Here is a 27,031-nt window from a genome sequence, read left to right as displayed (position 1 = left end):
GCTGACCTGATGTACTGACCCCACTTGCCCCAGTCTGTAATGGTCCACCATGTTCTGTTTATCAACTAAAAACGACCTATTTTAGATCTCATAATAACGTTTCTCGTCTCAATTATTCAGAGCTTTCAATGGACAGGAAAGAATCCACAAATTACAACGGCAAAAGATTATAAATCTCAGTACGATGGTTGGATTGGAGCCTATAATATATGTGGGTATAATATTGCATTATTGTGAATCTCACCTAATCACCATTAACGAGTGGTTAAATGACACTCCCTGATCCTGCATTTGCAACTCAGAAGTAGCCTATAAAGGCAAATGAAACAATTGCACTGTTGCACTTCTTGTACTGTGGGAGGCTTGACCTGAAATTGTCCCCACCGAGGGTCACAGTTGTGGGACGGTGGCAGTAAACATTGTGGGACACAGGGTGTCATGGCAAACTAACAAAAGAAACTCCACTGTGGTTGTGCCAACTACATACCCGACACGGATTTAGAGTGTGCCTTTGGAATACCTGAGTTAGGTGACATGATGACAGGTAGGAATATATGTTCCTTCAAGAACCTCCAGAGGAAATATGACATGTACAAAAGCCAGTTCTTTACATACTTGCAGCTTGGATATTTCATACACCAGCCATTTAAGACCTCACAGGTCTCTGTGATTTTACTCCATTGAAGGTGAAACTGTTGATTGGTGACAGGGCAAGGTATAAGATGTCACTACCCAGACACTTAAAACCCTCCAGGTGTTTGAAAGGGATGTGGGCATACTCGGGGGTGAGCAGTGTCAAGAAGCCAAAATGGTACCACGTAAGGTTGCTATTGCCACCCAACTCCACAATATCTAACTAAAATATCTGCATAGAAGAATAAGTTACTTACCTTCTGTAATGCTCTCTCTGGAAAAGACTCAACCTAGCTGCAGATTCCTCACCTTTTGAATACTCCGCAGACATCAGACTGGATCCAGAGGCTTTCAGCAGTACCTCTGTGAGCTGGAAGGTAGTGCTTTGCGGCTCCACACAGACGCCATTGGTTTCCAGAAATGACACGCAGGCCTATATAGGAGCCACTCCAGCCTGCTGACATCAGAAACCTTTGAGACTGTCTGCGCCCCCAGATGCAGAGTCTCAAAAGCAAATTGGTAAATAATGTGCAGATTCATAGATTTGGGATCTTATTAATGGATAGAGTCCACTCACAGAGAGGGGAGGAAGGGACAGTTAATGAGGAATATGTGACTAGATAGAGTTTCTATCGGCAAGAGCGTTACCAAAGGTAAGTACGATTTTCTGCCAGACTTCAAGCTGCAGATTCCTTACCTTTTGTACAGATACCAAAGCAGTACCTATTTGGTGGTGGGTCTGTAAGTGGTCTCATCCGAGAAAGTCTTGCAGGACCAAGAAGGCAGACAATAGTGCTTCGTGAACATATGAAAGGACGCGCACATAGCTGCCTGGCATATGTCTAGGGTGTGGACTCAGCATCCAGTTTTTCTGGAGGCTGGGTTTGAGCCAACGCATAGCAAATGCTTATGCACAGCATCCTGCATTCCCTTTTTTGCTTCAGATAACCCAGCAAAGAGCTGATCGTCCACAAGGTCTCCTTTGGTGCGATCAATGTAGCAGTTCAGTGCTCGCTTTGGGTCCAAGAGATGGATTCTTTCCTCCTCCTTTCAGGGGTGAGGTGGAGCATAGAATGCCAGTAGGGTGATGATTTGACCGATGTGGAATGGCATCACAACTTTCATTGGGAAGGATGCCAAAGTCCAGAGAACCAGTTTGTCTGAGGAGAAAGTAATGTTTGGTGGACTAACACAAAGAGCTTGATGCTTACTCACTCGCCACGTCAAGGTGATGAGATACACAGACTTAATGGCACAAAGCCATAAGAGACAGCTGTGAAGAGGATCAAACGGAGTGCAAATCAGATAAGCTAGGGCTAGAATAACGTCCCATTTGGGCAGGACAAAGGGATAAGGGAGAAATATATGTTGAAGTCCTTTTAGACATCACGTCACACCTGGTGACTTAAACAATGAGAGCTGATCTGGCTACTGTAAGAAGACTGAAAGATAGCCCTTAACTGTGCCCAAAGCAAAGCCCTGCCAGGAGATAGAACAAACAACAGATAACTTGTCCTGGGGAGTGGTCTGGAGTTAACTGCATCAAGCCACAAATTTGTCCCAACAACAGGCGTATACACTTTTCGTTGAGGGAAGCCTGGCTGCTCAGATGTCATCAACCACCTCTGGAGGAAGGCTGAAGGTGTTCAGCTGTCACTGTTTAAATCCTAAAGCATGAAGTTGGAGAGTGTGAAGAACCGGGTGCAGAACCCTGCCCTGTTGCTACTACAGTAGGTCATCCAGAAGGGGGACCCTGATTGGAGGACAAATGCTCAAGCCCGGGAGTTCTCGATACCATACCCTCCATGCACAATCCAGAGCCACCACGATGACTTGAGCTTGGTCTGTCCTGATCCTCTTGAGAACTTGGGGCAGGAGTGGGATAGGTGGAAAAGCCTATAGGAGTCCAAAGTTCCACTTGAGGCAGAACGCATCTCTCAGCGAGAGACACCTTGGTAACTCCATAATGCGTAGAAGTGATGACCATGCACATTCTTGGTGGTGGCAAACAAATCTAGCACCACCTCTGGGTGCAACTGCCATCTGTGATCCACCAGGAATTCACGGCTGAGCTCACCTGCCCTGGCATTCAATGATCTTGCCAGGTTGTTCATAACCAAGAAAATTCCTTGGTGGCCTAGCCATTTCCAGAGGCGCAAGCCCTCCTGGCACAAGGTCCGTAACCCCACCTGCCCGGTTTGTAGCAGTATCGCATGGCAGGTGGTGTTGTTACTTAGCAGCTGTACTAGCCTCCCTTTGATGAATGACAGAAAGGCTTTCAATGCCAAGGAGATGTCCCTCAGATCCAGAAGGTTGGTGTGGAGCCGGGAGTCTGCCAGAGAGCAGAGGTCTCTGATCTCCACCTCTCCCAGAGAGCCACTCCAACTCAGAAGCAATGCATCAGGCACAACTGTCTGCTCTGGGTGAGGAAGAGAGGGCCCAATTATGGTCCAGCTATCACTACTGCAGGTCTTTTGCAGTCTCCACTGAAATCTAACTGTGATCGGAAAGGTCCCCTTGATATGTGGTCAACTGGGACATCAGATCCCACTGCAGAGCCCGCATATGCCACCTTATGATCACAACCAGCAGGATACAGGAAGCCATCAGTACCAGCAGCCGCAGAGTTGACCTCACTGAAAACCAGGACAAAGGCTGAAAGTTTGGGGTCATAGCCTGAAGGTCCTGGACTCTTTCCCAGGAGGAAGACATTAAACGGAAAAGTGTTTAGAATGGTTCCGATAAAGGAGATCATATGAAAAAAAAATCAGGTGTGTTTTCGGCATGTTGATAGTGAACCCCAAAGGCCGGTGGTGGTTATCAACTGTCTGGGGCAAAGTCTGCCTTCCACAGACAGCCGTCGAGGTAGGGAAAGACTGGCACCCTAGACCTCTGAAGATAATCTGCCACCACTTTCGTGCCACCACTGCCAGCCATCACTGTCGTGAACACCCGAGGGGCACTGGTGAGCTGGAAAAGGAGCACAATTAATTGAAAATGTTCTTGTCCTACCACGAACAGAAGGTAGCACCAATGGGCCGGCACAACAGGAATATAAAAATAGGCATCCTGCATGATCAACACCACCATCCAGTCTCTAGGGTAAGAGAAGATAAGAACTGGACTAAGAATGAGCATCTTGAATTTCTCCTTTCAGAGGAAGGTGTTGAGAGGTCGAGAGTCTAAAATGGGCCAAAGGCCTCTGCCCTTCTTGGGCACCAAAAACGAGCAGGAATAACAAACCTGCCACACTTTTTCCTCCAGCACCCTCTTGACAGCCCCGAAAGGGCTTGCGCTTCCTGACGCAAAATGGGCATATATTCCACCAGTCGTGGGGTGAGGGGGGCGGCAGAAGAAGGAGTGGGAAAGGAAGGAATGATAGAGAGTAAGCTGTGTAAACTATCTGCAGGCCCTACCTGTCAGAAGTCATCGCCTGCCAACCTGGAAAGAATCACTTGATCCAGCCTCCCACCAGATAGTTGTGCTTCATCAAGGTCACACTAAAGAGGATTGGCAGGTGGGGTTGCAGGAAGGAAGTGACGGTCTGGGCGGCACGCTGACCTTGTCCACAGGGGCACCTCAGCTGTGACTGAAAAACTGCTGGGTCCGAAGGGGCAGGACAGGGAAGCAGTAAGGGGTGCCTCGTTTAAAACCATGAAAGGAGCATTGGGACAGGAGTGGTTGACAAGGAGGAGAGGAGAGGTCCAGAGAAAGGAATCAGCCTTGTTCCCAAACAGGCACATCCCATCAAAGGGCATGTCCATCAGGGAGGACTGGATGTCGCCGAAGAACCCAGTTGATTGCAGCCATGAATGCCTGTGAATGGCAACCAGGTGCTAATGGCTCGCCCGATGGAATCGGTGGTGTCCGAGCCACAATTAATTGTGAACTGGGCCACATCACAAACATCATGAACTGCTTGAGCCAGGACGGGGTAAAGATTATCAGGCACACCAGGGAGGACTTATATCACTGAATCCCAAAGGGTGTGGGAATAGCGCCAAAACAAGCATCTGGCATTGACAGATGGGAGGGCCATGATGGTGGAGGGGGGACCTCATTATTTCCACCATACCCCACCAATGGGAAATGTGAATGAGATGAGTTTTCATGGCACAATCATCTCTGTACATATTTACTGGTCTTTCCTCATTAAGGCCTTTTTCATTGTGACACGGCCACAACTGGGTGCTGCTATCTACCTATGTACCTGTCACTCGGGTCGATTGGAGGACAGATGCCCTCAATAATATATTTAATTTGCTAACTTAAGAACAGCATATGGTATTATGAGTAGTGACTATGTTATTTCAGTCACATCGTATACACTTTATACTTTTCTTCAGCTACTGAGTGGTTCCTTGCCCGTACATGTGCTTTACACGGGCATCTCTTCCCTCCCAAGATGACAACCAGGCGAGATACTCCTTCTCGCTATCTAGACGCCACTACTACATTTTCACTGACAATGGAGCTGGAATTTCCGGCATGCCATTACCCACTGTAATCCCTTGATTGATATCTGTGTTATGCCGGCCTCGAGGATAGCTCACTGAACATAGAATATTCCATACACATCCATACATCTGCGACCCGCTACTTCTACAAGATGGCCACCGCAATAGATATGAGCCTTCCGAGCAGCACGTTTAACATCTCACAACATCTGTCGGCTGCACACACGCTGCCCATTTGGTCATCCTGATTACCTCAGCTGCTCTTCCCAGTTATGACCTTCACACCTGGACTTGTTCAACTGCACCAGTGACCATTTTACGACACCACTGACCTCCTTAAAAGCATGCCCAGCTCTCTATTTTTGTCATACAGGTCAGCAGAGAAGAGTAGGTCCTAAAACCGTGTGGGCAGTGTGTGGACTTCACAATTTTTGATCTGTGCCATGGCCATACTTTGAGCGCCCTACCAGACCCGTGCACATTATTTACCAATAGATGCTTTGTGTATCAGTTTTCTCCTCACAGCTAGGTGCGGTCCTCTGCTCTATCTAAGGGGTGTCACTAACTCTACTATAGAGTAAGTCCTTAATATTACCCAGTTTGATGCCTGTTAATGTTCAGAGTTAATTCACATAGGCAATATGAGTGGAATGATCACCCCACACTACTGCTGATGGCCTTCCATGTGTGTCTTGTCACTGATGAACAGTTTATACTATTATATTATGTGCGCTTCTTATGTTTTATTGTGTGCACTCCAAATGAACGCTACCAGCCACTTCGGCTATAGCTGTACCATTGGGCAGCTATCTGTTGATTCTGTAAACTGTGCTGTATTCCCTACATCATGTACTGAGTGCCTGCCAGATTCCTTCCTGGTGCCACTCTCTTATGGATCTTTCCCTACTTTTCCCTTTACAGGTTGGATCTCCCTTTCCTGCACCACAGCAGGTGCACTAGAATTATTTTGGATTGGACACCCTTGTCTACTACCCTGTTTCCAATCTGCAGTAGGGTAGGTATAATTACCTGGTCCTGAAGAAATGCCACTGACACCCCAGGCACCAAGGCATGAAATAGGTTGCCCTCTCCCATATTTGTTGAAGTTATCTTAGGACATTATTACTATAGACAGCTCCCCTGTTTTTACTGTGTCAAGGAGACCTCTGCTTTATTAAATCCGGTTTTGGTTATCCTTAGACTCTTTGAACCACCTCCATACCACCCTACACATATACACCCCCTCACCTGCGCTCACCATAAGACTAAGATCAAAAGATCTCTGCTAAAGAGCCACCATTGAGGGGCCCGTTGGTCGGTGCAACGCTGGCCCGACGAGGCGCGCCCTATGAGGAATCATGAGAACATTCAGAACTCATCACTTGGATCCACCTGGATCCCTCTGGTCATTTTATCAGATCCACCCACAAGCGTTCCCCATACCCGCTCACCCCCACGAGGAACTGCATCCTTTTTTACACTAAGAATCATACTCTTCTGTTGTCTTAGCCTCCTCCAATAGCAACAAGAAGGGGAGGTGACATCCCTAAGAGCAGAGAAAAAGGTGCAAAAACAATCTACTGCTAACAAAAAACATCAAAAAATTATTGAGGGATGAGGCGTCCATATTCTATCTAATTCAAAATAAATACCAATTTCAAAGGTAGAAAACTATTTCCAGACAAAACGTCCAAAACCCCATGGCAAAGAGGTGCAGCAGTGTGTGAGGGCAAAGGGCTAATACGGTGAGAGAAGACGAGATTTCAACCAACCAAGAGCTAAACCTAAATATGCTTTTATTTCCCAACCAAATATGCAAAAGTTCTTAAAAAAGGATAGATGGGCAGGAAATTGAGATGCACAGAAACGCTAACACAATGTTGCCACTAACCCACCCAATTTTCAGTTCAAACTCATACAAACATTTTCTTAATTGCCATTTTCTGAGCAAACAGTAATCACCATTGCAATCCTGCTAGCTAAAATACTGTGGTTCCCATTGCATCAGTTTAGGTACAACGTTCTGGGAGGAGAGCTTTACAAAAGTGAGAGAAAGCATGCCATCAATAAAAGGAAAAAGATGTTTAACCTCAGGGCAGCAGCAATCGTGAGATCTGCTCGAGATCGCACGGCGCGCTTACCTTCACACCAGGGATTCTGATGCTTGTAAATGAATACATCAAAAACATCACAATATAAACATAAAAAAATGAATGCAACAGTTACTGTTTGGCTAGACGGTAGCCCCCTCTACAGTGCGTGAAAAATGTTAAAAAGAAGTTAGCAGGAAAAATCACATGAAAATGAAAGACATTTCTTACTAGTATTCAGACTTCCCATCACGACAGCTAAAAAGATATTATAATCCGTGCTCCCCGCGCTGCATGAATTATTAGGGAACACTCCAGTGGCTGCTCATAAATATTGCCCGACAAGTGTATTCGTAAACACCACAAGATAGCACGCAGCTTTATTTTTGAGTGAATGCTGTCCCCGGCCTTGTGCCTGGATGGATGTTGAACAGCAGCTGCCGGAGAAGGATCTGGTCCATGGCTGGACTTTGAAATGAGTGTCGTTTACACATATAAAGGGACTAAGTCTTTGAGACTGTGTTCTGCTTCTTGGAATGCCTCAGTTCACAAATATGTGACAGGGATACGTGCTTCGTTCAGCTCGATATAGAGAGTTGTTAGAATTTAGCATGATGTCAGAGCACACAAACCAAATATGGGGATGAAGTTAGTAGATTGCTGAAAAAACAGCCGGGAAAGAATGAGGAGGAATGCTCACTGCATTTTTTCCAACTAATTTAGATAAGCATCCTTCCTCAACTATCTGCCTCACATGTTAGGAAAAGCAACAGTCATACTAATACAAGTCCCAAGATCTGAATTGTTCTGCAGAATTTAAATAGTTGTACAGATTGGTAATCTGTGCTTAGTTTTTCACTAGTCAGACCTATCAAAACTCCCGATAAGAAGTATATTTTTCAAAAATAAAAATTGGGCACAATTTTGTCAGAAAATAGATCTTCCCTTTTGCATGCGCCAAAGCACCCTACACTTACTTTTACAACCAAATACTTTATTATAGAAGTTTACATCCCCTATCGAGGACCCCATTCATACAAACTCCCCCTCCCTGGGGTATATTTTTCTGTTTTTCGGATACACCCATAACAGCAACAGGCCAAGTGACTCTGCATTGTAGCTTAAGTTGTGGCAGTGCTTAAAATTCATTTGATTCCCAGCTACTTTGGAATGATCAACATAATTAGACATTCCAGTCTAGATATACCTCAGTTTCAAAAACCAAACTAGCAAGGGAACATTTTTTAGGCAGGGATACAGATGTGTTGTGTGCTCCTTTGACAGAATAGCTGGATCACAAAGAATCGCGATAATGCAGCCACTGACAGAATAACGAGATCTGAATTCGGGAACTGTCCTGCTCGTGTTTGTCACGTGGTGGTATGTAAACAGCTTTGACTTGAACTGCCTTTATGAGTCTCTTCACAGGAAGGTAATAAATAAAATTAAATATAGAGATAATGCAGGAAAGTTAAAAAGTGTAGATCTCTTTTTCTGAAGTAGTATAGAAAAGCTGCTGTTCTCGTTGATGTCAGAGTAGCAACTGAACTTGCAAAACATGAACATGACACAAGAAAACAAACAGGATTCAATTTTGTAGCCCATCCCCGCTTAGTGATACAAGAATACCTTTGGAAGCATTCCTACTCACACACACACCTACCACAACCACTTCCACAAACCCACATACCTAACCTCTAACACACTAAAGCGAGAAATGTGAAACATACACATGCACAATAGAAAAAACCTAAACACAAAGGACACAAATAAAACTAGCAAGTACTGCCAAGTTACATAACCTAAACTCAAGACTTGTCAATAATCCAACTGTAGAGCATTGCTCTTCACTGCCACTACTTTACATGGCGCCCACTGTTTTTTTTTTTTATCACCGCCAACCTATTTCCTCTACCCAAATTCTTCACGCACTATGTCATCAGTCACAATTCTTCTTATATGTTTTGTGACTGACAGATCCACCACCCTTAGTTATACCGCAGAATTACTCAGTACTCACTCTCTTTTGCCATTGGGATGCAGCTCCCCATACCACACAACTAAGCAATGCCCCAACCCGGGTCTAATATGGAAAGGACTTGATGTGCCCTCGATAAACATATCGAAGATTCTAGCAAACCACTTTTCAGTGGACAGTGGACTGTATAAGTGTGTTATCAAAATACAAGGGAATCTACTGGCTACATAAAAAAAAGAACCGCCCGCAGGCTGGTTTAATTACACCTTGTCAATTAAATATTCCCCTTACCGCATAACGTTCCAGTGACGTTCCTACACGGGACCCGCATCATCGCACAGATTTACCCCCACCGCCAGGTGCTGCATTACACTGGAGTCTCCATACCAATAGTAGGGTTGGTACTGGGTGGGAAGAGGCTGGGTTTATGTAGTAATGCAAGGGGAGCAATGTTCCTCCTACCTTTGCCTTGCTCTCTTTGTAAGTACAGTACTGGATGACGGTGCCAACTGAGTGAGCTAACATATGTCACTAAGATTGTTGCATATTTCTGTATGACCCTGCTAACATTTAAATGAAAACATTTTGAAATAAAAATAAGAAGTGAAGCCAAAACAGACACATGTAATCTTGTTAAAGGTGCAACTTGAATCAAGTGGAATTTTCGTCATGCCATCAAATCGACCCTGGTGGAGACATGTAGTCAACTGTAATATCCACCATGTTGGCTCGTGCTCCAGCAATAACATACTGGACATTTGTGGATGGGGCCTGAGGCAATGGCTGATCTAGGGCTCTGGTAACATCCATGGCTGAGCTCATCATCCCCTTCTGTCTCTCAGTCACAATTCCATAAAATTGCACACCAAGAAACACCTTAGGGGAATGAAACAGTATCAAGGCTAGAATCCTTTAGACTTTTCCTACACATTTATGCCAGAGACTATGTTTCAGGATGCAGAACATGAAAAGTCGGACTCAGAAGCAAATTGTGGTACTTACCTTGCGCCCTCCGCTCGTCAGAAGATGCCTTTACAGCATCAAGGCAGTATTCATGGCAGAAAGCTGATTTTTCAGTTTCTTTCCATTCAAGCCCATTTTTATCTCTGCTAGCAGTGATGCTTCCAAGAAGGGTCCTTCCCGAGCACTCTGAGAGATTATCTGAAATAGGAAAGAATGGGATTTTAAAAGTAATTTCAGACATCTTTCGCAGCTTGAAAGACTAAACTCACATAAGAAAACAGGTGGATCCAACTACCCGGCTATCATAATCAGAAATGTGAACTACATGTCAGCATTTACAAAACTGGGAAAATATGCTTCAATCTACAAACATTAACCTTCACATATTTACCCCTTAAAGGTCCATCATACCTATAAATACCATGTTACATGCAACATGTAAGCCCCATTCTCTGCATGGTACAGCTGTCTCTTATCTCACTGAACAACAGGTGCGAAAAATCGCATATTTCTGGTTTCACACATGTCCATCTATAACAAAACAAATCCCTATATTAAGCTTTTAGAGCACAATGTGGTTTGCTGATATCTTGTGTGTCTTTTTTCACAGTAGGTACAAATTAAAAAAGGAGGAGATAGAAGTTGATATGTAGGACTCATTCTTCTTACATTTTTAGTTACATTTTAAATCAAAAGGTGGGGGGGGGGGTGAATGCTACCAGTCTTGGAGGATCTGGGTGTTTGTCAATGTTATACCCGAAACCCTCAACCAATCTCTGCTATTGGTACCGTATATAATCACCACTGTGGTAACTCGTTGGGTGGCGTCATCATTGGGTTTTGCACCTAGATACTCGCTTCCCTATGTCAGCACCGGCTCCACTTGAGTGGCAGAGATTGGTTGAGGGGTTCGGGTATAACATTGACAAACACCCAGATCCTCCAAGACTGGTAGCACTCATCCCCCTCCTCCTCCCTCCCCCCTTTGAGTAGAAAGTTTTTTGTTTATAGTAGCACACACTTTGAGCTGAAAATGTGTCATGACAGATTCTTCTGTGAGGAAAACGTCTTAAGCATTAGACAAGTTATGCTGACTTGTGTGATGTGAAATTTTACAAATTTCGCATATAATGCAATTTGAGAATTACACAAATTTCACTGGCATAATTAAAATCTCCATTCCATTCCATTCCCAAGCTTTATTTCGGTCATTATAGACCATAAAAGCAAAAAGTAAAATACATACATCACTGAATTTAGAAGGTAAAAGCATCAGTAAACATTACAAAATATGACCAAATACAATAAATGATCAAACTTCAAAGCAGATAAGAAAAGATATGAAAATTTGAAAAAAGGTTAAAACAGTAGGAAATAGAGAAGGGACATTTAACATGTGCGGGGGGAATTTAAAAACTTGCGGCGCCTATGCCACATGGGGTTGAGGAAACGGGACACAGCAAAAACAATCGGGGGATGGGTGTCCGTTCTGAAAACTCTAAAGGCCTCCAGGCACTGTCTGTACCCCACGTTCCTGCATAATGGTAAGAGCCAATACCTCCTGCCTGCATTATAGCCAGGACAAAAGAAGAAAACATGAATGGCTGACTCTTCTTGACTGTTACAAGCAGGACATCCAACAGGAGAAGCTTTTGACCATTTGCTAGTAAATGCATGAACCGGCATGAAACCCAATCTAAACTGGGCATAAAGTTTCCTTGCCATGAACGGATGAACAATATCAAGGTAGGCCTCAAATAAATACTGGTCTTTAAAATTGAGGAAGTAAGAGGTTAGTCGGCCTGGTTTTGTGCTCTCTTGGATTTCAGCCAATCTAAACAGTCTGTAAGCTTTAACTAGTTCAAGACGCGATATTGTGGGGGACACTTCCTCTGGGTGGGTCCATAGGTTCAGCCGCCCTAGTCTGAAGCACAGGTCTTTTATGTGTACAAACCAGGATAGTTTTCCCACCCCTGCGAGCCCCAAAATTGCCTTGAGTTCAGACTGGTAGGCTATTAATTTGGGGGTCGCCCATAGTCTACGCCAAAAAGTCAAGGGACGCAGTCCGATCTCCTCCTCTATGGGTCTAATCCCGAGGTCCATACGTAGGGGGATAAGGGGAGTGCTTGGCGGTAGACCCAAGAGCTGCCTCAAACTTGTTCTCAGTTTTAACCAGTCCACCTGCAGGACGATGGCCCCAAAGTTCTGCCCCGTACATTATAGCACTCCTGATTTGGACTTTGTAAATCTCGGTCAGCGGACCCGGTTGTCTAGATGTTGAGTTCCTATATAATTTTACTGTTCCCCCAGCCATCTGTGCTAGCCTTAAGCCTGCCTTTTCTTGCTGTGGACCCCATCCAAAAGTTTTCGTCAGCGTAACACCCAGGTAATCAAAGACAGCTACCCTCTCTAGCTGGACACCATTTAGGGTGGGATTTGGGCAAGATGTTTTACTGGGGTTAAAAACCATGTACTTGGTTTTTGATGTGTTGATCTCTAGCCCCCTGTCTTTGCAAAATAGGGAGGAGCTGTCAAGGGTCCTGTGCATGCCCATGGGTGACTTGGATAGTAACAAAGTGTCGTCCGCAAACATCATTGCTGGTACATTGTCACAGGCCAGCTTTGGGGCATCAATATTAGCAACCCCTTTTAATTAATCCACCAAAGCGTTGATAAAAAGACAGAACAGTGTGGGGGCCAATACACACGTAGCGTAGGGTTGATTCCCCATATTTCCCATATCTCACCTGGGCAAAATTTCTAGTGTGCAGGCGCTTGATCAAAGACAGCAAATAGGGCGGAATGCCCATTTGCTCTAGGACCGCAAAAAGGTTTCATGAGGTACCAGATCAAAGGCTGATTTAAGGTCAACGAAGATCAAATAGAGGCTCCCACCCTCTATTGTCACCGTCTTCCAATATAATAGTTGGAGCCTAAAGATTTGGTCAATAGTGGAAATTTTTTTACGGAAACCAGCCTGGTAAGCACGAATCTCGCGCTCGTCCACCCAGGACTGAAGGCGCTCCAGGACAATCCTGGCAAACAGCTTCTGAGTTACATCAATCAGGCTGATTGGCCTGTAGTTAATGGGCAGGAGGGGTGAGCCCTTCTTGTATACTGGAAAACTTTCTGCTCCTACCCAGGTGTCCGGGATTTTCATGCCGTTTAATATGGCGTTAAATATTACACATAAATAGGGGCCCCAGATGTTGGGTTGTTCCCGAAATAAGTCCCCCGGGATCTTGTCTAATCCAGGGGTCTTTCCAACGGGTAGCTTCCCAATTGTGCTCAGCACTTCGGTCAGAGTGAGCCCTACATCATCTTCAAGGGGATTCCCTACAACAGTTGGCAGAGTTCCCTCATTGAGCTTTGTGGTGTCCTGAGTGGAATACAGCGATTGGAAATGAAGTTTCCAATCATCTGCAGCGATGTTCGTCTCAATAGGTGATTTCTCTAGAGAACTAACTATACGAACCAAGGTCCAAAACGCCCTCATATCCCTATTAGTGAGAGCCTGCTTGATTGCGTCCCATCTTTCAAACTCCCAGTTCTTTTTGGCTAGCTTTAAATTATCACTATATAGAGACCGCTTTGTTTTTATCAGGGATCTATCTTTGGATTTTATGGCATCAATGAGGACACCCTTTGCCATTCGGCAAGCATTATTAAACCAAGTGGATTTAGGGGTCCTCTTGCCTTTGGAGTGCGTCAGGGGATTAAAGATGTTGGTCAGGCTAGTGGTCAAATCCTCATAGGTAGCCATGAGTTGAGCGATAGTATCGGGAGAATTAAGGGTCTGGACAGCCTTCTCCATTGCCAATAAGGGTAAAATAATTAAGGAATACAGGGCAGCAGCCTTGCCTGGTAACTGCTTCAGGGTTTCCCATCTAATTCTCCTTCTGTTATTGTCTAATATTAAATTGGTACCAGGGGAGGAGCTAGTGATAGGGGGACTATAGAGTTCCGGAAGCTTAAGGTCGAGTGCCAAAGCATTATGGTCACTGTCGTGTCTTGGCCAGACAACAAAGTTGACTACCCAGTGCCTTATGCTTGCTTCCACTAGAATATAGTACAACAGAGATGATTGCCCCGGTCTATTAAAAGTAGGCTTCCCTGGTTGGTCTGACTTAGTACGACCGTTGCATGCCCTCAGTGCATGAGTTAGTATTACTGCACTGATCTGTAGTACCAAGGGAGTCCAGGCTCTTACTGGAGGAATTTGCGGTTCAGGGATTAACCAAAGGGAATCCACGGCAAAGAGCGAAGAGTCAGTAGGAAAGGCTAAAGGCTCAATTTGACAATTAAAATCTCCTCCTATCACCATCCTAGTATTCGAGAGAATTAGCTCAATGAATGTGGTAAGCAGGTCTATGGTCGGGGATTCTTGTGCAAAGGTTAGCGGGCGTGAATAAATGTTAATAAAGGCAATTTTAGTCCTAGCAGTGAAAGTAAGGAGGGTACACTGGATATCATCCGATGAGGTGTTCAACTGTTCAACCGTACAGTCCAAATGTGTAGCAACCCACATGCCTAACCCTCCCGATGGTCTGCCTCTGCTCCCCATAGTTGCTAGCACATTAAAAGTTGCAAAGCCCCTCGTAACAGTGTCCTCTCTAGCCCAGGTCTCCTGGAACATACACACATCATAATCTTGTACAAAATGTTTCCAATCAGGATTTGGGAGTTTGTTTTTAATACCAGCAATTTTCCACGTCAAGACCCTCAATTTGAGGCCTAAGTTTGAGGTAACATCCAGTAAGGACCAGAGGGGTTCGGGGTTTGTGTAGTCTCTGGCTTGATCCCAGGGTCTGATGCTCCCACTTCCGCTAGGGACCTATTCTTGGCCATGCGTTTGATTATAGATTCAGGGGTAAGAGGGGCTAGATTGGTCAATACATCTAAGGTAGCATCATCATAGCCTTGGGGTCCCTGGTGAGATTTGTGGTGCATCTTCAGTCACACCAGCAATACTTAGGGGCTGTAACCCAATAATTTTCGATTTAGGCTCTCTATTGGCCCCCCTGACCCCTGACTAAGAGTGGGATCGGATGGAATCGTGAGTCAATCAACCTCTTCAAGGACCCCAAACTTGTTTGCTACTGCAACATTATACTGTGTTCTAGAGGTTTGGCCAAGTGTTGGATGGGGTTGAAACCAATGTGTTGGAGCTCTAGTGCAAGGGGTCCAAGGAGGTGGGTAGTTACAGGAATAGAAAAAGTCCAGGGTGTGTGGTTAAATCCCTGTTGGTGGTGCATAGGAGCAGGAGAACTGATCAGCCAAGATTTGGACTGTCCGGGGATTACTAAAGTTAATAACTATACAGTCTCCTTTGATTGATTTGGGGGTTTTGCCAACCCAGCCCACTCTTCGAACTAGTAATATCTCGCCTGCCCTGTCATAGGGAAACTTTCCATGCCTCGTGAGCCAAAAAAGGCACTTGTTCCTCAGTTCCAACTGTGTTTCTCTCTGGCCTGATTTGATTTCAGGTACACCAGTTAAGACTATAACATAAGGGAGTGAATCTGGGGGTAGATCAATTGTTGGCGTGGCCGATAAAACTGGGCCTGGGTTCACATTATCTACTGAAATAGGCACTTCCCTGTCTATCATCTGGTCGGAAGTCTGCTTCTACGTGGGCCTTCATTATTGGGAGCAGCATGGGAACTCACATTCTGCGTGATGCGTGATGGAACCCCTGGTACCAGGAGTATCGCTCCTAGCTTGGACCTGGTGTATGCCGGGTTCCTCGCAAGGAGAGTGAGAGTTTTCCTTTTGTGCGGCACTGCAAGCCCCCGTCTTGGCAGCTCTCATAGGAGCTGGACATGATGGAGTGCTGGAAGGGCCACATCTAGCTAGTGGGGGTTGCCCTACTCCATCCGTCTGTGAGCTACAATCTTTCTTCTCCACTACAGCCGGCAAAATGTTAACCAGAGAATTGTCCTGTGTGCACGGGGCAGGCATCTGGCCACTAACTCTCTTCCCAAGGTGTGCACTAGTTCTTCTTTGACAATGGCTCTCATCTGTGCCTCTAGTTCCACTATCAGGTTCCTCACCCATGAAGGGCAGTCAGGATCTTTATAAGAGTTAAAGGGGGGTACTACCACTTCCCCCTGGCTGCCTGGTTCACCCTGGCTGGGGCTAATTTCTGGACTAGTCCTTTTCTTTGCTCTTGTCCCGTTACCCGTTTTACGCCTAACGGCTTTAGTTAAAGCAGTATTCGTTCTGCCTTTACGGGTTTTTGGTTTTACTGGGGTAGGTTGTAAGGGTGATGGCAAAGTCTCACTTGGTCCAGGCAAGGATTCTAGTGGGCCAAGGATGGAATTGGTGGCTCAGAAGATTGGAGAAAAATATCTGAGGTTAGGGATAACCGCCTCTCTGTAAGCTCGATTCCAATTGAGACTACCCCTATGGCTCTCTGAAGCATCCTATCAATGGAAATATGGGGGAGTGGGGCCGGTAATAGCACCGGAGGATGTTTTTTAAGTACACAGCCACGCTTCCCCATGTCCAGAGCAAGAGAGGGAAGAAAAAAAAAAAAGAAGCCAGTATCAAAATATCCCCGAAGTAGATCCAAAGAGATCAGGCAGCCCCAAGACACACAATCGTACAGCAATACAACAGGAAACTAGATAAATACAGTCCTAAGAATCGAGTTAACCGATAACCAGTCAACTGGGTGTCAGAGTTTATCAAAAGCCAAAGATTGTTCCAGGTGTATCGCCAGTTTGCATTGGCTCTGTATCCACCAACTGCTCCCAGTAAGGGTAGATAATATCCACAAAGTCCCACCGGTTATGTTGGCCTCGGAGCGCAAACTCAAGGGGAGTAGCCCTGCCCTGCCTCTTCCTGGCAATGATGGGCCCGTCCGGGCACGGCCCGTGCGTGTCCCGGGCCCCGGGGGGGATGAGGCAGGGCTTTATGCGTGTGTTGTCAGTTCGCGCCTCCCCCTTATTTGCGGCTGCAGGTGGCGGCGCTGTGCACCCTGGTCTTTGTGGTCCCGAGGCAGGGATGCGTTGGTAGCTCCTGGGGCTGAGAGCACAGGTAGTGGGTTGGCGTAGTCTTTGGGACACCGGTCTCACCACAGAGATAGAAAAGAACCAAAGTTTGTGCCCCCAAACAAAGAAAACAGCGTTTCAGCATCCCGCGCCGCAGTGGGAGAGGCAGCGCTTTATGTGCGTGTTGTCAGCTCGCACCTCCACCTCGTTTGCGGCTGCAGGTGTCGGCGCTGTGCACCTTGGTCTTTGTGGTTCCGAGGCAGGGATGCGGTGGTAGCTCCTGGGGCTGAGAGCACAGGTAGCGGGTTGGCGCAGTCTTTGGGACACCGGTCCCACCACAGAGATGGAAAAGAACCAAAGTTTGTGCCCCCAAACAAAGAAAACAGCGTTTCAGTTTTCACTTACGACTACTCTGAACCAAATCTTCTCTATTTGATTACTTAGCCCTGTCACTCTACATATCATCCGTACCACCGCTCAGTTTTTCCTCCCTCAATGTGTCTCTTAAGCTGCTTCTCCCCCACCTCTTTTATATGCAGTCCAAGTCACCATATTTAACCTCTTCTCCCCTCAGATAACATCATTTTGAGAAACTTTATAATCAGGTGTGATAAATCCTCTTGGCCAATCACTTGTGAACTGTTGTCCTTCCTCCCAGCCAAAGACCATCAATAACACTGTATGTAGTAAGCCTCCCTAGGCAAAGTCTCTACCACAACATTAACCTCATCAAATCCAAACAAGATTGTGCCAAAACTTTGGATTGATCTGATAATTTCCACCCTAATTACTTCTAATAGGGCACAATACCGAGTGTGTATGAGGCCATGGCTCCTGGAATTTGGATAAGGACAGACAATCTGAGCTTCTTGATATATTTCCTATTTGTCCAACCACCTGCCTCATAAGACGCAAACCTCCTGGTTGAAAAAATACAATTCCTCTGGCACAACCATCATTGATTATCTCACCCTCTCTCCAAGATAATCCTAAACAACATCACATCCTATGTGATTCTCATCCAGTCTCGGTCTCAAAAGACTCTGTAGGTACAGCTGGAAGACTATGGAGAGCCACTATATTCCTTTGTCACTTTCTCAGCTCAAACTAAGAAGAAAAATATACCAGTCCTACATTCTCTTAGAGAAAGCAGCATGTCTAGATTCTGAAATAATCCTTAGAATTTACAATATGCACCAAAAGTGCAAGCTTTGGAGGCAACCAAAATCACTATAAATGAGTGTATTTACATTTTTCTTACTATTTTTTTTTTTTTTATTACTAAAAAAGGATTAGGTAACTCTTCCAGTTTTAGGAAGACACGGATGATTTTCCAGCAAGGCCCTGCCTGATCTCATTGACTCCAGTTTACCTTTTTAGTGCATCTCACTTCTTTGTAGCTCTAATTCCTAGATGGGCCCAATCTCCTGTTATTTTCCCTCTCCCTTTACAAACTATTTCCCGGGTAAAATGTGTGTTACTCTGTCTTAAAATGACATGTATGTCTCCTATAATGATAGCGCTCCTTCGTTATCCACATTTCCCTCAATTCCTCCCTGCTTTTCCCACCCATATTTAGCCCAAATATGTATTTATTGTGCCATAGCCTAATTATGCTTGTTGGTTGAATCGTTTTCATCAACTGGTAAGACAAACTACTATTATGGTCGCTATTTGCCCTGACTGCCCTGCAACTCTGCGGCCCTCTCAGTTAAATGTCACTCCCGTCAGCTGCATCCACTCAGACTGTACAGCCCTCTGAAACCCGTTTTGTGGATGCCACACTATACAATGCAATATATAGGTAAATAAATGAGATGATAAAATATTAGGTTCTGTACAGCTGTACATACCGGAGTGTGCGCTCAATGGTTAAATCCATGTGTTAATGGATCAACAACTCAGGGCTACCTCATGGCACACATCACTAGAAAAGCAACAAAGGTTGCTGTTTGGGGCGGCCATTCAATAAATTATGTGACAACAGGTCTAAAAATCCAATCGAACATTATCAATCAAGGTGATTTAGGACTGGGAGAAAGAAATGCATTTTTTACTTTCACCGATATAGCTTGATAACTTTAAAATAACTGCACCTCATTTCTCATCATACCGGCTAACTTCTTCATCGACACAGAATGATCAATGGCGCCGCAATAATGTCACAGAAAGGTCAAGTTGCAATAGCACATAGTACTACTGCTCAAGGTGCTCAGAACGCGACCGATTGACTTGCATTTGTTTTCTTCACATTTGAATAATTGTATTTTAGGCATACTGCAGAACAAAAGAAATGAGTACAGAAGGACTGACGAAGAGGAAGGCAAAGAGGTCTGGTCCAGCTCTCTCGCTCTGCAGACCACCCGTACTGCGCATGCTCAGCATGACAGGCAGGATGGAAAGTTTAGAGGCAGAGGAGCTCCTTGGGGAGTATGGAGTCCGGAACCAGCTTGCTCAGCCCATGGGTCATCGGTGCTACACTGACCAAGAAAGTCGGGTGAGAAGCAAGCGGGAGGGGCAGAGGAAGTCCTCTAATACACATGCACAGCTGGTTAGGCGTGTATTCACCGTGAACGCTGCTCCCACCTATTTCGAGCCGAAGGGGAAAGAGATGGCTACAGCCACGATACAGGGGAAGGACCCATCCCTTCACGTTCAGCGCTTCAGAAAATCACAACTAGAAAGACTAAGAATTAAAAGACACAGTAGTCAATTTTTTAGGTCGAGCATTCAAGACCTCTTGTATATACTTTAGTATATTACCTACTGGCGGTCGCCAGTAGGTAGTTATAGTTAGGACCACGTTTCCATAGGAAATCCGCAACATTCTATTTTGAATAACTTTGGCGCCGGTCGACGAATCCTCGCGAATTTTTCAAAATAGGTGGGGCGCTACGCTCCGCTCCTACCCTGAAAGTCTCGGGGGGATTCGTTAAGCGGGGGCTGAGATAAAAGGGGGGTCCCAAAACGCGTTTTTCCCATGCATTTTTCCATAGGACCTTTAGACAGGGCTACAGCCCGAACGGCTGAACAGAATTACTAGAAATTTGGCAGAGAGGTAGTCCTCAGGTCAAGGAAGTGCCTTTTGTAGGTTTGGTGTAAATCTGTTCAGTAGATTCTGAGAAAATAGCCTTTAAATCAATATATATATCTGAGCCAGCTTACGGTGCGCTTACGGTACGCTTACCGTACGCGTACGGTGGCGTGCGTGAGCGCGATTCTGATTGGCTCTTAGATCTAAGTAAACATTCGAATCGGCCGAAACCAGGAAGCGGCGGCCGCCATTTTCTCTCTCGCACTGAGAGTGATTTTTAAAATATAAAGCCCAAAAACATGTAAAGGGGCTGTTTAGACAGCTCCCACACACATAGCCATGTTGAGGGAGTCCCCAAAGATCCCCCAAGACCAAAAACGGAATTTTTATTTTTTCGGTAATTTCGGCGATTACGCTTACCGTACGCGTACGGTAAAAAATGTAAAAAAAAAATAAATTATCCACACTCTCTCCACCCCGTGTGCAATTGGTGCCCGAAGGGCACCAATTGTGCATGGATTATTACACCTGAGATAAACTAAAATATTTTTTAAAAAAATAATAAAAAAAAAAATTATCCACACTCTCTCCACCCCGTGTGCAAATGGTGCCCGAAGGGCACCATTTGTGCATGGCTTATAAAATATACGAAAAATTAAAATATTACCTTTCAAAACGAAGTGCATCATATGTCCTCCATGTGCGCACGGTGCGCGAAGCGCATCGTGCGTACATGGCCCATCTAGCGTAACGTGGGCACGCGGTGCGCGTAGCGCACCGCGTGCCCACCGTGCGTGCACGGCACTAACTGCGTAAAGTGGGCGCGCGGTGCGCGAAGCGCACCGCGTGCTCACTGTGCGCGCACGGTGCGCGAAGCGCACCGTGCGCGCACGGAACGAACTGCGTTAAGTGGGCGCGCACGCCACGAATGGCGTAAAGTAACTTAGCATTTAAAAAACCGTACAAATTCACTGAAAAAACCATAGGTTTCACACACGTTATAGTTAGGAATTAGCATTTAAAAAACCTTGCAAATTCACTGAAAAAACCATAGGTTTCACACATGTTATAGTTAGCGGAAATTTTACTGAAAAAAAACCAATGAAATTCCCCCGTTATAGTTAGTGCAGGCAACTATAACTCACGCGACCGCAATCTTCTGCTGATGACATATGTGTCTTTATGAAAAAAAAATATTTGTAATATATGTATAGCTAAAAATGTATGGAAGAAGACATGGGCAAATAAGTGTCTAAATACAGTATTAGCATCAGCAGAGGATTGCGGTCGCGTGAGTTATAGTTGCCTGCACTAACTATAACGGGGGAATTTCATTGGTTTTTTATCAGTAAAATTTCCGCTAACTATAACATGTGTGAAACCTATGGTTTTTTCAGTGAATACTTATATGTGTATGTACTTTGTGGGGTCTGGAAATCAGCCCTAGGACTTGTCTGCTTCTACTTAGGGACTTTTGTTCTGTTCAACTGCCTCTATTTAACTGTCTTGAAAGAAAATGACCAGTAGAGGTCCGTAAAATACCAGAATTTCTTTCTGCTGAGGGACTTTCCGTTTTTAAATTTTTCTGGCAACTGCCTCTATTTAACTTTCTTGATAGAAAATGACCAGTAGAGGTCAGTAAAATACCAGCATTGCTTTCTGCTGAAGGACTTTATTTTTTTATTTTTCTGGCAACTGCCTCTATTTAACTTTCTTGATAGAAAATGACCAGCAGAGGTCAGTAAAATATCAGAATCACTTTAGCATTCTCTAGATTCCAGTTCATAAATATTGTCTTTCACGAGCACCTGTAGACAATAATATTTTTTTCAAATCTAGTATTTTCAGCGATATGACCACGGAAGGCACTGATTTTATATTAAAAACAGAGCTTTGGACTATACCATTTCCCGCTGAAAGGCAATACTTCTCTCCATGTGTTCCCATACTTGGCGTGTCACGCAGTTTTTTGCTTACTTTCCCTCCATGTTAAAGAACAGTAGATGTTTCAGCACCCAGGCTAATGTGCTGCATAGCTAAATATATATGGTCCCAAAGGCGAGACCAATTGCATTGCAAATGCTTGTTTAATTCAGCAGCTGTCACCAGATATTTTTTTCTTACATGTGAAGGAGTGAGACTGGCCAGGACTCTCTATACTGCAAGACAAATGTCTTAGGCTTTTCAACTTTAAGAGTAGATGCATCAAAAGACCACTGCTTTATTATTGCGACCTTCTGTGATGCTGCAGTGCCTACCACGGGAAGGAGATATTGGAGTTACAATATGAGGGTGACATATAGAATGGCAGCAAACCAGTAGAATATTATATAGAATATATTAATCTATATATAAATATATATAGATATATATATAAATATATATTGCCTATTAGTTGGTCACAACCTGAGGTAAAAGCTACAGCTGCTACTTTGTGAATAGGGACACGGTTCCTGGGGGGCAGGGGGAGTAAAGTAGGAATAAGATATAAGGGGGCAGGATAGAGGTACCCTGATCTCATTGGACTGATGGAAGGGTCTGTGAAGGACCCCTCATGGGTAAGAAATTGTCCTAAAATGTTTTATTTTTGACAAGTGAGGATCCACAGTGGTGCTAAGCACAGCCCTGCCCTGTGTGAATCGGTGGTGGATCTGTGAATACAGAACCCCCCCAAAATACACATACACTCACTCACAGACCCCCTCACACACTCTCACACAGCTACTCACACACCCACTCATTAACCCACACAGCCACTTACACACCCACTCACACACCCATACAGCAAAACCACTAACACACACATACTCACACACAACTCAGAGACTCACTAAACCACTCACACACCCTGTAACACACCCAAAGAGTCACTGATACATCCACTCAGAGTCCCAGGGAACTACTCACATACCCCCACCGGCACTCACACACCCATTCACACATTCATACACCCACTTACATCCATACAACAAAACCACTGGCACACCCACTCACACACACACCTATACAGCCATGCACTCAGTACTCAGAGACCCACATAGCCACTTACACAGCCACTCATACACCCACCCATCACACTCACACATTCACACAACCGCTTACATACCTATACAGCCACTCACACATACTCAGAGACCCAGAAAATCACTCACCCCCACTCATACAGATATTCATATAACCATTCACACATCCATACAGCCACACACACACACACCCATACAGTCATTGATAAATCCACACAGAGACTCAGAGAACCTTCACAGACCCATACAGGCACTCACACATCAAATCAGAGACCTAGAAAACCACTCACACACCCATTCATACACTCATACAGTCACCCATACATCCACATAACCACTCAAACACCCACTCACACACACATATAAACCATCACACACCCACACAGTTACTTATACAGCTACTCACACACCCAAACACAGGCAGTGATACAGTTATATAAATTGTAATAGAATGTATTTGTTTGTATTAAATGTGTTGTTGTCTTGTATTGAATGTGTGCTTTTGATTGGGAATAGATCGCTGATCCATCACAGATCTGCCCGCAACATAGCCAGCAGATCCCTTATTTGGCTGAGGATCGATGGTGGATCCACGGATCAGAGTGAGACATTTGAAAGAAGGATTTGAAAACAAAAAGAGCCAGTGTTTGAGAAAAGGGTTGGCGGTGGAAAGAGTCTTTTTGTTTATGGTGTGCAGGTGATAATTACACATAGACCAGGATGCAGTATTTTACGTTGCTGAGAAACACCCTGTTGCCATTGTCTGTGAAATGGAGTCAGTCTTTTCGATATATTTTGTCCATGTCAAAGCGTAAGTTGCTATGGTATATAGAAACCATGTTGTGGTGTCGGAGAAATGTAGAAACAGCTTTGACATGTTTCCTGGTATTCTCTATCTGCAGACAAAATGTACCACTACCACTTCAGTATTTGGAAAATGTTGGAGAACATCAAGGCAGTATGTGGGAAAAGTGACATTAAAGGTATCATTCATTAGGATTTGCTGTCCTACCCCAGTAATTGTGCCTAGGTATTTGCCATCACAGTGTACAATCATGAGGTCTGGATGTTGGCAATCCACAATACTTTCACCCAAAGGCAGCAATTGATGCCACTTTAACTCTCTCTGGCCAACCAACGTAATGTTTCTATTAGGTAAACCTAGGTCCCTGGCAATGCCATGCTTTCTAGCACTCTTTCTGGCCCAAAACACAAAACTGTGGCCCACAATCCAGACTCTGACCTTTAAGGGGATAAGCAGGAGTAGTGCACAGGAAAAGGCTGCAGCAGAATGAGACAGTTTTGAAGATGAAAGGCAGTTACAATGGAGGACAGCAACAAAAATATAAAATAACATACTTGATTGGATGGTGGAGATGTGCAGGTAACTAAAATTAGGTAGTGACTTTGAGAAAAAATAGTAACTAACTCTGTGATTGGATTTGGAAATAAAAACCAAAAAATATGCTTGGAATTACAAACAGTCAACCACACCTGCTATAGTTAATGTGAAGTTAGCATGCTATTGAAAGTTTTGTGAACATTTGACCTACTGGTAAGCAGATACTATTGGAAACATGGTTACTATGGAAATGGAGCTAAAAGAGTGTAGGGGGAGCCAACAAAGTAGACTGCAGTGTGAAACTGAAAATCAGACAGGTGTACAAAAATTGCTCAGTAGGGAATGTATGTGTTGTAATTGACAATATTTAACTAAATAAAATATAAATGAAAAGCATTAACAACAGATTGTTGAATGCCTTTAAGGGCTATCGTGTGGATCCATTGATTTGCCACGGATTCACGTGGGGGGTTGCGCTGAGCCCCGCGGGAGATCTGCAGATCAGCAAAAAACCTACCAAATTGGGCTTCTTTACAGGAAGCATGGAAAAGGTTAAAACATAGTGACCATTTAGAAGTGATATATCAAAAATGAAAGACGAAAGGAAGTCTTTGATTTGCTAAGTACAGGACTATGAGTGAGAGAACAGTAGGAAGAGTGGAGGAGGATTGCCATATTTCTGACTTGAGACTGGATGTGGAAAACAGATGTTAACGGATCTTAAAATAAAAGTTGGACAACAGCAAAGAGATATTACAGGTATGATAATTAGGTTATATTATAAAAAAGTATATTAAAAAAAACACAAGTGTATACAAGCTGAAAGAAGATGTGCAGCTTCTAGACAATACAGTAAAATGCAAAGTAGAAGGGAGGTTGGATGAGAACATGAACTAAAAATATAATGAGCAGCAAAAGAGGAAGAAGAATTGCTATACTGCAAATATAGTTATTTTATTAAGCCAATATGAATGAATGTGTTTGAAAGTAGATGTGGGTGGTTGCTTACGGTATGTAATTTAATAGTATGTAATTTGCACCCACTCACACAGTAAGGCAGGTATTGATACACTGAGTTACACTAACACAAAAGTACTTATGTACCCACCACTCATATAGCCAGACAGTCACTGACACACTCAGTCACACACCCATAAAACCATTCACACATACTTACTCACATATACATCCACTTACACAGTCATTCACACACCCATACAGGCAATCACATCCATAACACTCCTATACAGCCATTAATGTACCCAGCACTCAGACATGCAGTTAAACACCCATACACCAAGTTATATACTGTCACCCACCCATACAGCCATTTGCACACCTATTTACAAAACCATACAGCCACTCACACACCCAGTCAGGCAGTGACAGAGGCATGTACACGTCCACTCACACGCCCACACAGTACTTATGTATCCACCACTAACAGAGCCACTTCCACACATAGTTACACCCCTAATCTCCCACTAACACAGTCAGTTACCACACAGCCACTTAGATACCCATTTAGACACCCATACAGTCCCTAACACATCCAGTAACACATCCCCACAGCTAGTTACACTTCAGTGACACACCAACAGAAGTACTGATATACACACTCACATATCCACTTAACCACTCTCACACCCTTTATCTACCCATACAGTCACTCATATACCCATTTATACACCCATACTGAGACACTTACACAGTCTCTTACACACTGACATAACCACTTATGAGGCTACTCACTTGCTTATAGTATGTAATCGAATAGTATGCAATGTAAAGTTAAATGTATTATATTTTTTTCCCAGAAATCTACTTGTGTTTAAAGTGGAATGGAAGATGGAACAGGAAGGTGAAACATTTTTAAAAATTATGCTGGTTGAGAGCACCCATAAATCGAGGAACAGATGACATTTTTAGTGCAACTGGCATATGGCATTTGCCACATTGAGTCGCCATGTCTTGCAGTTTTAGTGAACCAGCGGGATGGTAACCATCTGGTCAGATCTAAGGGTCCCACAGATGGTCCAGCTGCTGCTGATGATGCACCACCTTCCCTCTCTTCCTTCCCGTACCTCTTAACTGTTTTTTGTGGCATATATTGCACTGGACAATATTTGTAACAACGGTTTTTTCTCCTGAAGGGAAAGAGGTGAAAGAGGTGTTAAGTCTTCTTCGTCTTCGTCCTGCTCTTCCCCTTCTCTTCTATCTTTGCCAGAAGGCATCCTCACTTTAAAACTCTGTACTTTGGAAGGAAAGAGAAAAAACAGGACGGAGCTGTGGTTTTCAGACTGTCTCCAGAGAGATGTGAAACCCAAAGAACTAATTTACAGTGTGGTTTGCAATGTGGATGGTTGGAGGCTTATTGTATCCAATGAGAAGATGAGTTTTGGGTGTGTTACTAAAATCGTGGCAGATTTGTGGTGGAATAGTGGTGGATCCATAAAACGAATACAAAGAAAGAGAAAGACTTGTCCTACTGCGTTTATAGAAAGACTACATTAGTT

General features: G+C 44.3%; 1 protein-coding gene across 4 annotated transcripts in view; it reads right to left on the bottom strand.

Moving 5' to 3' along the window:
- The window catches only part of ANKS1B (ankyrin repeat and sterile alpha motif domain containing 1B), a 511,172-nt gene that overhangs the window by 362,405 nt on the left and 121,736 nt on the right, over positions 1–27,031 (bottom strand). For 3 of the 4 annotated variants that reach the window (XM_085653883.1, XM_085653885.1, XM_085653884.1), the window contains exon 2: positions 10,161–10,319. The gene's annotated coding sequence lies outside the window, so the exon portion shown is untranslated. Of the gene's footprint in view, positions 1–7,411; positions 7,623–10,160; positions 10,320–27,031 lie in introns of those variants that run through there. The other variant, XM_085653886.1, reaches the window with a different exon arrangement.

The sequence above is a fragment of the Triturus cristatus genome, chromosome 4_1 (assembly GCF_964204655.1).
Source record: "Triturus cristatus chromosome 4_1, aTriCri1.1, whole genome shotgun sequence".
Classification (NCBI taxonomy): domain Eukaryota; kingdom Metazoa; phylum Chordata; class Amphibia; order Caudata; family Salamandridae; genus Triturus; species Triturus cristatus.
This window is presented reverse-complemented; position numbering and strand designations above follow the sequence as displayed.